Source organism: Alligator mississippiensis, chromosome 1 (genome assembly GCF_030867095.1).
Source record: "Alligator mississippiensis isolate rAllMis1 chromosome 1, rAllMis1, whole genome shotgun sequence".
NCBI classification, from domain to species: domain Eukaryota; kingdom Metazoa; phylum Chordata; order Crocodylia; family Alligatoridae; genus Alligator; species Alligator mississippiensis.
Genome location: NC_081824.1, coordinates 322,225,532 through 322,236,212, shown reverse-complemented (window position 1 = coordinate 322,236,212; position 10,681 = coordinate 322,225,532).

Genomic DNA, 10,681 nt, shown 5'->3' with positions numbered 1-10,681 from the left:
TTGCATGAAGGAAAATTGCAATCTAATTTGAAAGGATAAAGCAGCAGAGAAGACACTTCATAAAGTCCACAGTGAAAAGTAAACAAGGGCATTCACTGACATAGGGTTTAGCAGATTATTGTGTGAAAACAGCAGGTCCATTACAATCAGCCAAGTAGAAAGCAGATGCTTTTGAAAACTTTCAGCAAAAACCTTCTGGTTCCAGACAATTACATTGCAAGAAAAGGCGAAGCAATAGGGCACGTTTCACAGCCTGTCTATAGGAAATTCCTCCTCTCTCATGCATTCTCTTAAAAACCTTTGCATTAACAGCTGTACCTTGCATAGTGTTTTGACGGGTCAACAGTTTTCATTTATTGGGGGTAGGGAAGAAGAGTGGGTTGCAGAGCTCCATTCATTCTGTTGGTGCCTCATGCCCTGCCTCCAGGCTTCAAAGAGCTTCCATGCTGAGCAAGGATAACCCAACAGGAAATATTAAGCACAGAGGTATGTCTGAACTCCCAACCCTCTCTGAACTTAGGTCTCCTGGTCAGAGCTACATAATAGGCATGTGTTCTTGGGATCAGCACTTGTGGGGGTTCTTCTCCTGGGCTAGGGACAGACACAAGAGAAGACTGAGAGGAAATCTGGTGGCCATTTACAAACTCGCAAGAGGGGACCAGCAAGAATTGGGGGAGGCTCTGTTCCCCTGGGCACCACCCGGAGTTACTAGGAATAACAACCACAAATTGTTAGAGAGAACGTTCAGGCTGGACATCAGGAGACATTACTTTACAGTCAGGGCTGCCAGGCTCTGGAATGGGCTCCCAAGTGAAGTGGTACTCTGTCCTACTTTAGGGGTCTTCAAGAGGAGGCTGCACAGATATTTGGCTGGGGTGATGTGACCCCGGCACCCGTTTCTGCCCGGGGCAGGGGGTCAGACCTGATGATCTGTTTAGGTCCCTTCTGACCCCAGCACTATGAAGATACTATGATACTATGATTACACATAAACCAGTTTCAGTGATCAGAAACTGGTTTAAACCTGCAATGGAACAGATATTCAGTGCATATAAACCAGCTTCAAAATGGCCAAAACTGGTTTGAGATAAACCTGGTTGAATGTAGTATCAGACTAAACTGATTGAGCTCAAACTGGTTTATGTGATGTCTGTCCCAGACCCTTCCTGGTTTAACTTAAACCAGAGTCCCTCAGCTTCCCAGCATGCTTTCTGGGCTGGAATATCTGTTTCAGCAGAGCAGGGCTGGCCCCGCCCCTCTGCCCCCCAGCTGGAGCAGGGGACAGGAAGGGACAGGCAGGGGTAGGGGTCTGGCCAGAGGCGGGTTTAATTCCCCCCTGCCTGTCCCACTGGCAGGGACTTAAGCTGGGCCTGCCTGGTGCTTCCCCCTTGCTGCTGCAACAGCAGGCTGGTATGGCCCATGAGACAGAGGGAGCAGGGAGTGGGGTTATTTCCCCCTCTACCCCTACTGCCCCCGGGGAACCATAGCTGGGTCTGCCTGCCCCGACCACTGCCACTGTCACTCACTCCATGCTTGGGGCAAGCAGCAGAATAAGCCTCCTCTGCTGGATGCTGGAGAAAGGGGGAATAACCCCTGTCCCTGCCCCCTGCCTAAGAGGCCCTGCCAGCTGGTGTCTGGCCATACCCCTGCCCAGCTGCTGCAGTGGTGAGGGAGCAGGGTCCTTGATGGGGCAGCAGCCAGGTGTCATAGTGTTGGGGAGTGCAAGCCTATTCCCAGCAGGAAGGCCCCACTGCTGGGCAGGCAGAGCTGTGGTGGACTGCACTTGGCAGCACTGGGGCCTGGAGGGGCCAGAACCCTCCAAGAGCCCCCTGTGCCACCACCACCACTGCCACTGTGGTCCACAGCAGCTTTCCTCACCCCGTAGTAGAGGCCCCCCACCGGGAAGGGGCTTGCACTTGGGCAAACCATGACAGGGGCTGCTGCCCCCATCATGGTTGCTCATCCCTTGCCACTCCAGTGGGTGGAGGTAAGGCCAGACACCAGCCAAAAAGGTCCCTTAAGTGTGGGGCAGGGAGCTGGATTATTCCCCCTTCTACTCCTAGAGCACCTCAGCAGAGTCTGTCCACCCCAGCTACTGCTGCTACTACCACTGCTTGCTATGTGCCCAGGGCAAGCAGCAGAATAAACCACCTCCTGTGCTCATCCCTTTGGCACCTGGTGGAGGAGGCTTATTCTGCCTCTTGCCCCGGGCACAGAGTGACTGGTAGCAGCGGTGGCATGGGGCAGACCCTGCTGCAGTGCCCTGGGGACACAGGGGGAAATAATTCCACTCCCTGCCCCCTGCCTAAGGGGCCCTGCCCCCGCCTGGCCACTGGAGAAGTGAGGATGGAGCAACCAGCCACTGTCATGATCCCTTCAAGTGTGAGCCCCTTCCCAGTGGGAGGGCCCCACTGTGGAGTGAGGAAAGCTGCTGCAGACCATGGTGGTGGTGACTCCAGTAGTGCTGGGGAGGGTTTGGAGGGCTCTGGCCCCCTCTGGGCCCCAATGCCACTGTGCACAATCTGCCCCTGCTCTGCCTGCCCTGACACTATGACAGGGGCTGCTGCCCCCATCAAAGGACCTGCCCCCTTGCCACTGCAGCAGCTGGGTGAGGGCATGGCCAGAAGCCAGCCAGTAGGGCTGCCTTAGCTGGGGGCAGGGATGGGGGTTATTCCCCCTCCCTCTGGCATTCAGTGGAGGGGAGTTATTCAACTGCTTGCCCCAAGCAAGGAGTGAGTAGCAGGGGCAGCAGTCAGGGCAGGCAGACCCAGCTGCAATCCCCTGAGGTTACAGGGGGAAATAACCCCACTCTCTGCCCCCTCTGCCTCAGGGGCCATGCCAGCAGGTGCTGGCCATGCCTGGCCCCACCACTGCAGCAGTGAGGGGGGAGCACCCAGCAGACCCAGCTTGCATCCCTATGGGTGGGGCAGGGAGGGGGGAGTTATACCCCTCTTTGGCTGGTTCAGCTAAGGCGACTGCCTGGGATGGCCATGCACCCCCAATACAGCATCCCTGCAGCTGAGGGCACAGTTTAACACCCTTCGGCTCCTGGCCTGAGCAACTGCAGGCATATGCCTGCATTTCCTAAGTCCACAAGGAATGTCTGTGTTGTTACAAATCAGTTCAGCCTAGGCAGGGTAGACTAACCTGCAAAGATTGGATCAATCCAGGCCTTGGCTTTTTGAATATCTGTCCCTAGCCCTGATGTCATCAAGCAATCAAGGGTGACTGACTCTGTAACCTAATGGTTAGCCACTCCATGGAAAAGTGGAGACCTTGGTGCTGATCTCTGGTCCCTGGACTGCTTATTCATTTTACATTAGATAGTTATTAAATAAAAAATACAAATAATCCTTGAAACAGGGACTGGAACCCAGGCTTCCTCCTCCTCCTACAGGGGTACCCTAACTCCATGGGCTACAGATTTAGGTTCCTACTTCTTTGTTGTCTTTATGGCCTTAAAACTCTTGTAATCTTGACTTCCCAGCGACCAGATTCAAGAGAAGAGATGGAGGGCATCATCAGCCAGGAGTCATTCTACCTTGGTGGTTAGGGCACTTTTCTGGAAGGTGGGAGTTTGAATCCCCTCAGCCTTTGGTGGGCCTAGAACCTATATCTTCTATTTCCTTGGAAAATGGTCTGACCACTCAGCTATCAAGTGAGAGGTGGCCTCACCACCTGCCATCTTTTTGAGTGAAAATTACCATGGCTGCTGCTTTTTGTTGCTGAAATCACCTCTGTTGAGGCACATGAGGTGCACCCCAAGAAGGCCAACCAGACTGAACCCATTTGAGGCACTGGGCAGAGTTTAAGTTCCATTCTGCCTAGTATCTAGATTACAGCAGAGCTTAGGCAGGAGCTTGGCACCTAGATTGAGTGCTTCTACACATTCATTAAAGACTAAGTTTGGATACCCTGGAATCTTTCTAATCTAACACATAGACACTGAATGAATTTAAGCACCTAGTGAGACCTGTAGCTGCAGGAGTGGGAGTACTCTGGGTCACTTTTTTGTGCCTTGGCCACCTAAATTCCACATAAGTTATGTTTAGGCACCTAGTTTACCTGTCTGGATCTGATGCAAAATATATGCATACAGCAAGCTCAAATGAGTTTATAGCACTAGGTAGGTGTGTGCCTTATTCTGCCTTAAACTAAACAGAACCTATTTCAGTAATCCAATGACAAAGCCATCTGCAAATATATGGTTGTGCTTTATTTCATGTCTTCAAATTGGACAGTAACCTTTTCCAGGACTCATTTGTTCTGTTTATGTAGAAGAAGCCAGGTAAGTTCCAGAACAGGAAGTTCCACAATTTTGGTTGGTTGCCTGTTGTGTTTTTAATCTTTCTCTATATTACCAAAATCAGAACAGTGAGTCCACATGTGTCTCCCCTCTATTAGAAGTCTTGGCACACTACTTACAAAGAACAAAGCTAGCTGAGGTTTGCTATAGACCAGATGGGACTTCAGGTAGTACTGTGAAATGACGGTGTTATGCTTACCATCAGAACACGTAATCCTTCCATTCCTAGTGCCATTAGTCTAAACAAAGAAGAAAAATACAGAATGATTTTGTTGTTTAAATTATATAAGTAGCTATGAGAACAGATAATAGCATCTTGTTGCAAGATTTGTAAGAAACATACTAAATTACACAAGATAAAATTTCTATTCTGCATTTGTGAATAAACAGTTTCAATACTAGTTAGACTATTTCTATGAGTGGAATTTAAGGTTAAGATAAACAAGCAGGAACGAATATAGAAAATTGAATGACTCTCTTTCACTGTTAGGAAGAACCATTCAAGTAAACTAAAAGGGATGTTAAGACTGTTTATGAACCAAAAGAATTAATTAATTGAAAATAGCCAAGAGGTCTTAGAATGTCCAGACTTCTGATAATACTAACTTTGGATAAAGTTACTATGCAGCTGAGCAAGTAGGGCAGTTACTGAAGGGGTTTAAATGTATAAACATTGCAAGATAAACATTGGATTGAAATAAAGCAGGATCTTTCCAAAAATACTGTTAGGGCAGCTTTTAATAAAAATAGATTGACTCAAGTAATTACTTGTTAATAATTTAGTTACTAACCTCACTTGATAAATTGTGGGTGCTATGAATTCACATTATGGTCAGATATAATTTCCATCTTTCCAGAAGCACACTGAAAAATTAACTAGAGGAAGTAGATAGAGGGCAAGTCCTTAAAGATTGACATGAGCAGCTCTTACAAAGCAAAAGCAGTCACATGCCACAGAAGTTATTTGCTCTGTGAATCAAGCCAGAGATATACATTTGATAACAGGGCTGAAAGAGGGAGTACAAAGAAACCTCCCTATACATACCTCTTTTAAATTATTTGAGATGCCACAAAAACAAGAGCAGGCATATGCTGGTGGAGAAACTAAGGGAAAGTACACCACACACTTGCACTTCATTTTTAATTATTTTTTTCTCAGTCTTTTCCAGCATAAGCCTTTCCATTGCTGTCAGCTTTGGATCAGGCCTCAAGGCAACAAGATAGAAAGCAGATTTTAAAAGTGTTCTCCCCCCACCCTTATATATGTGCATTATTTTACACCTATTTATTATACATCTGTACACCTTTTCCTATTAAACATTAACATTAAATTAATAGAGTTGTACTGTCGACAGTTACCAAGAACCAATACCTGGGACTGGCAACTATATAAATTCAAATGGCAATAAGGCAAACATATTTAGTAGTGAGGGCAAGTGACCTTGAAAAGAACTTATCTGTAGAGGTGATAATTACTGTCACTTGAAATGTTTCAATCAGGACTGAGAGTCTGTCTAAAAGAGCTGCTCTGCTTCAATCTTCAATCTCTGCTTCAAGTCTTGGGCTTGAGACAAAACTACGGCCTAGATTCCACAGACGGTTAGACTATATCATCACAAGGGCCCCTTCTAGCCTTAAAATCCTGACTCCGTGAATTAAAGGCGAGATTCAATATTTTTACTCTCATTTCAGTTTTTGTTCAGCAATGTATAACTCGGATGTTTCCTCCTGTATTAGGCAATGGTTATACATTGTTGTTTTATTTGTTCTTAAATTTTCTATTCGTTTTCTTTTTAAAAACTTTATTTATTAATGAATACAAGCCATCAAACAGCAGATTCAACATCTAAAGATACACCCAATTCCTTAAAACATACCAAAAGGCAAATATGCATCCCCTATTTATAGCACTATCGTCATCTAAATTACACAAGTTCTATGCCTTTCTATGGTGGTGTAAGAATGATGTTGTAGCTGGTTTAGAACTGCATGCAAGAGGCAAGGATTTCTTAGGGTGGTACCTTTTATTGGACTGACCGCATAGTTGGGATAGAGTTAGACAAGCTTTTGAAAGCAAGATTTTCTTCATCAAGTCTGACCAGCACAAGCTAAGCACAAAATAACCTTGTGCTGATCAGACCTGATAAATATGGTCTTGCATTCAAAACCTTGTTTAACTCTATCCCAGCTATGCAGTTAGTCCAATAAAAGATAGCACAGTAAGAAATCCTTGACTCTTGCAAGCATTTCTAAGTCATTATTAAGGCTGTGTGAAATTTCACCAAATGGCTTGTTTTGAAGCTGTTTCGACGCATTTCAAGCTCAAAACAATGAAATCGAAATGAAACAAAAAGCTTCAAAACAGCTTTGAAACAAAATGAGGGCACTCAAAACATTTCTAAAGTTTCTGTTGCTATTCTCCTGATCCACTGGTGCTGTTAAATGCTTGTCCTTTTCCCATATAGTGTGTACTGATTAACATTTATAATGTTAAATAACACTGAGCTCCGTGGGGCTGGCAGAGCCAATCGGAGCACAGCCCTGGCTCTCCCCACCTCCCGCCACTGGGCTGTGCTTCAAGTGGCTCCACAGGCAGGTTTCTACTATACATTGTTTACATTCTGTTTGTTTCTGGTGCATATTTTCTTCAGCTACGGAAAATGGTAAGGGGTGACACTCTTCGTGTTTTTGATAAAGGTATACATTTTCCAGAGATACAGGAGGGAGTAACAAACCCAATTAATTTATGAACTTTGCAAAAGGCACATGACATCAAGTCCTGTAGTTACACTACACAACTGTTACTTTTTAAATGGATGGTACTGGCTCTTCAAGATGATGTCAATGTTGATCTTGCCAGAAGTGCACTGGTATGTTATGAACAAAAACAGATAGTAGATCTCTCAGGGCTGTGCCTGGATTTTTTTTGTGTTCCCATGAAAGGGCACAAAGAGTGAGATGGCTGAGTTTCTACCTATGTCCCCCACCCCACTTCCTCCACCCCTGATCCCTAGTTCCTCTGTTCTTCAAAACCAAAGATGTGCAAGGATGTCAAAACTCGGGGATGAGATGTGTTGTGAAATTCACACATCCTATGGTATCTCAATGAACAACAGCTACTGGAGTGCAAGTTCGGGCCAATATGAACCAGCTGTAGGTAACTGGCCAACAGCATGCTGATATGGCAGAGTACTAAAAAGGCTGATTTAAGCAAGCGAAAAACAAGATGTTATAAAAAACATATGTTAAAATAACATATAACATAAAAGATATAAAGATATAACATGGTAATATCTGGATCTTTTTCTGTATTTTTCTTTCTATATTGTTGCAGAATATATTGCTAAAGATAGTGACAGGTTGGGAATGGAGAATTAGAAAGAAAGAAAAGCATTGCAAATAATTACATTAAGAAAGCAAATGACTGGTCAGAATAGTTGGAACATACTCATTTGCAATATTGCACCAGTAGATTAGAATGGCAAAATGGGATGATTGACATAATGGGATGATTGACATAGCCCAGTTTACCTGATACCAATTCTGGGTAAAATTTCCTAAAAAATGACCTGGAATTCAATTAATACAAAAAGGGTTAAGCAATAAGAGCATAATTAATGACTGATATCATTCTTAGCGGGAATGACAAGTCAAGTCAATAAATGTAACTTAAAAGCTAGGACAGACATTTTTGTAAGGCCTTTGACCTGGTGCTACATGAAATGTGATGAAAAACTCAGAATTATACAGTATGCAATACACTAATTAAAATGGCTGAGCGACAGATGTCAACAAGGGAATCATCCTGGGATGGGGATTGCTAGTAGGGTTGCTTAGGGATCAGCACCAGTTTTGATACCATTCAACATTTTCATTTTGGATTGAAGTAAAGATAAAGTTACTGCTGATGAAATGCGTAAACAACACAAAGTGGCACAGTGGTAAGTAAGTCTGTGGACAGAGGAGTCATACAGAGCAGGTTGGACCACTTGGTAAATTCAACCCATTAACAACACATATTTCAATACATTTGCCTAATACAAGGTTATATATCCAGGAACAAGGGCTGCAGGCCACACACAAAATGAGGGAATATATAAGAAAAAGCATTGACTCTGAAAAGACCTATTTACAGGCTCACAGTGGCCAAGCAATTCAATGTGAGCTCCTAGAGTTACACTATGACAAAAGGGCTAATGCAATCCTTAAACAATTAAATAGGAGATTAGTGAGTAGGAAAGTGGGATACTATTTTATCTTTGTAAATGGCATGTGAGAGGCGATTTTCAAAATATTGGGTATTGTGTACTGGGGAGAAAATATCAAGTGCTAATTGGCTCTTTTTTTTGTTTAGCAGAAAAAGGCATAATAATAGACAATGCCTAGAAGCTGAAGCCAGACAAATTCAAATGAGAAATGAGGCACCAGTCAGTGTGGGTGAATAATCACTGGAACAAACTACCTAGAGAAGTGCTGGATCCTCCATCTTCTGAAGTGTTCAGATTGAGGCTGGAACCTTTTCTAGAAGCTATAATGTGCCAAGCCAATTTACCATGGGATAACTAGGGCTGCATAAAAACATTCAATTCTAGTGATGGAAATTTTCCACTGTTAGAAATTATTCCAGGAGGGAGAGCAATACAGCCATTCAGTCTGCAACTGCTCCTTCTCCCCTCTTTCTTGCACCTTGGGGTGATCCTCAGCTGAGGAAAGTGTAGGCTGCTCCAATATTCCCATTTCCAACAGGAACTACAACAGTGGGGCAAAGTCCTGCCTGCCTTTCACACCAGGGACTCCAGTATGAGAGGCAGGTAGAGATCAGCTGCTTCCGGTGGTCAGCTTCTGGGCACAGAGGGAACTGTGGGGCAAAGCACTTGCCTGCTTCTCTTAACAGGAACTCCAGAGTGAGAAGAAAGTGGGGAGCAGTTGCTGGCTACCCCTCCCCTCCTTTCCCAGTCTACAGGAGAGTCAGAAGGAGCTGTCCCCTTGCCTTCTCCAGACTGGGGTGATCCCAGTCTCTGGAAGGCGCAGGAGTCTTTCCCTGACTCCACCTCTCCTGGTCCACAGGAGAAATTAAGCTGGGGAAAAGTGGGTAGATTTTCAATCTCCTGAGAGAAATTTCTACCTGGCTGTTGCAGGATTATTTTTCTCTCAGAGCAGCCATTTTTGCCTGGGAGAAAAGCTTGAATATCACCACACCTTTTGTTTCTATCAGGATAGCAACAATTCTCCTGATGGAAACTGAACATCTGTGCATGGTCTAGGTGAATGTAATAGCTTGAGAGATGCACAAAGTCAGACTAAATGATCCAATGGTATTTTCTGGTGTTAAACTCTAGGAATGTATGAATTAGTGTAGGTAGGTATAGCAGAATAGCATCCTCAGGGGTGGCTGTAAGCCCCTGGAGACCCCCCACAATTCTCTTTTGGCCCTGCTCATTCTGGGAATGCTCTCCTCTTTGCTTACCTGCCACGCCTTGCTGTTTTTTTATGGTAATAGAAGACAGGCTGCCCCAGGGATTCCCAGGTCCAGTCTTGTTCTAATGACTACCTGATAGCTGTGGTCCTTTGCCTTATGGGCTAATTGCATGGCTTCATACATCCCCTACATCATGATTCCGCATGCCTCGCAGATGGCACCATTGTGGACATTTTCTTTGTCACATGCCTACAATCACACAACCCTCCTCCAGGCCCTCAGACCCCCTGGTCTCGTGCAGCCCCCTTTTCTGAGCCCTCAGACCACCTGGTCTCTCACAGAGCCCCACTTGAGTCTCCAGGCCCCTCAGTCCCTCACTTGGCCACTCTCTGGGCTTCCAGACCCCTCAGCCCCTCACTCAACTTCCCTCCAGGCTGCTTGATCCCTTGGTTCTTCAGGCAGAGCTAGTCTAGTGTAATGTACATTCTGTGATGTAGCCCAGTGGCAAATGCCCAGGCAAGCAAGCCAAGCGAGTTTCATGTGCGAGTAGCTATTTTACCTAAAATTATAATGAAATTTAGGTTTCATCCTGCCACAAGCACTATATTACAAAGCAGACATAATTGCTTTACAAGGATGTACACACATTTCCTCAAGAGGTAGTTAGATATTTATTTAGTGCCCTTTAAAAAATTCCACTTATCCCTTTCTACCAGGCTTACCATGAGTGATATCCACCAACCTATCCATGAATAGCTCACTAAACACACTCAAGGACACTCATTCTTTTGCATCTGTGGACTTGTTCATATTCATATTCTAGGAGTACTAGTTACTTTTTCATTCTTTAGAGATGTACACACCATTTTAAAAAAAAAAGGAAGTACAACACTAACACAAATCCAGCAAGAGAATACTCTTACAGATACAGAGTCATATATATTTCCAGCTACAAC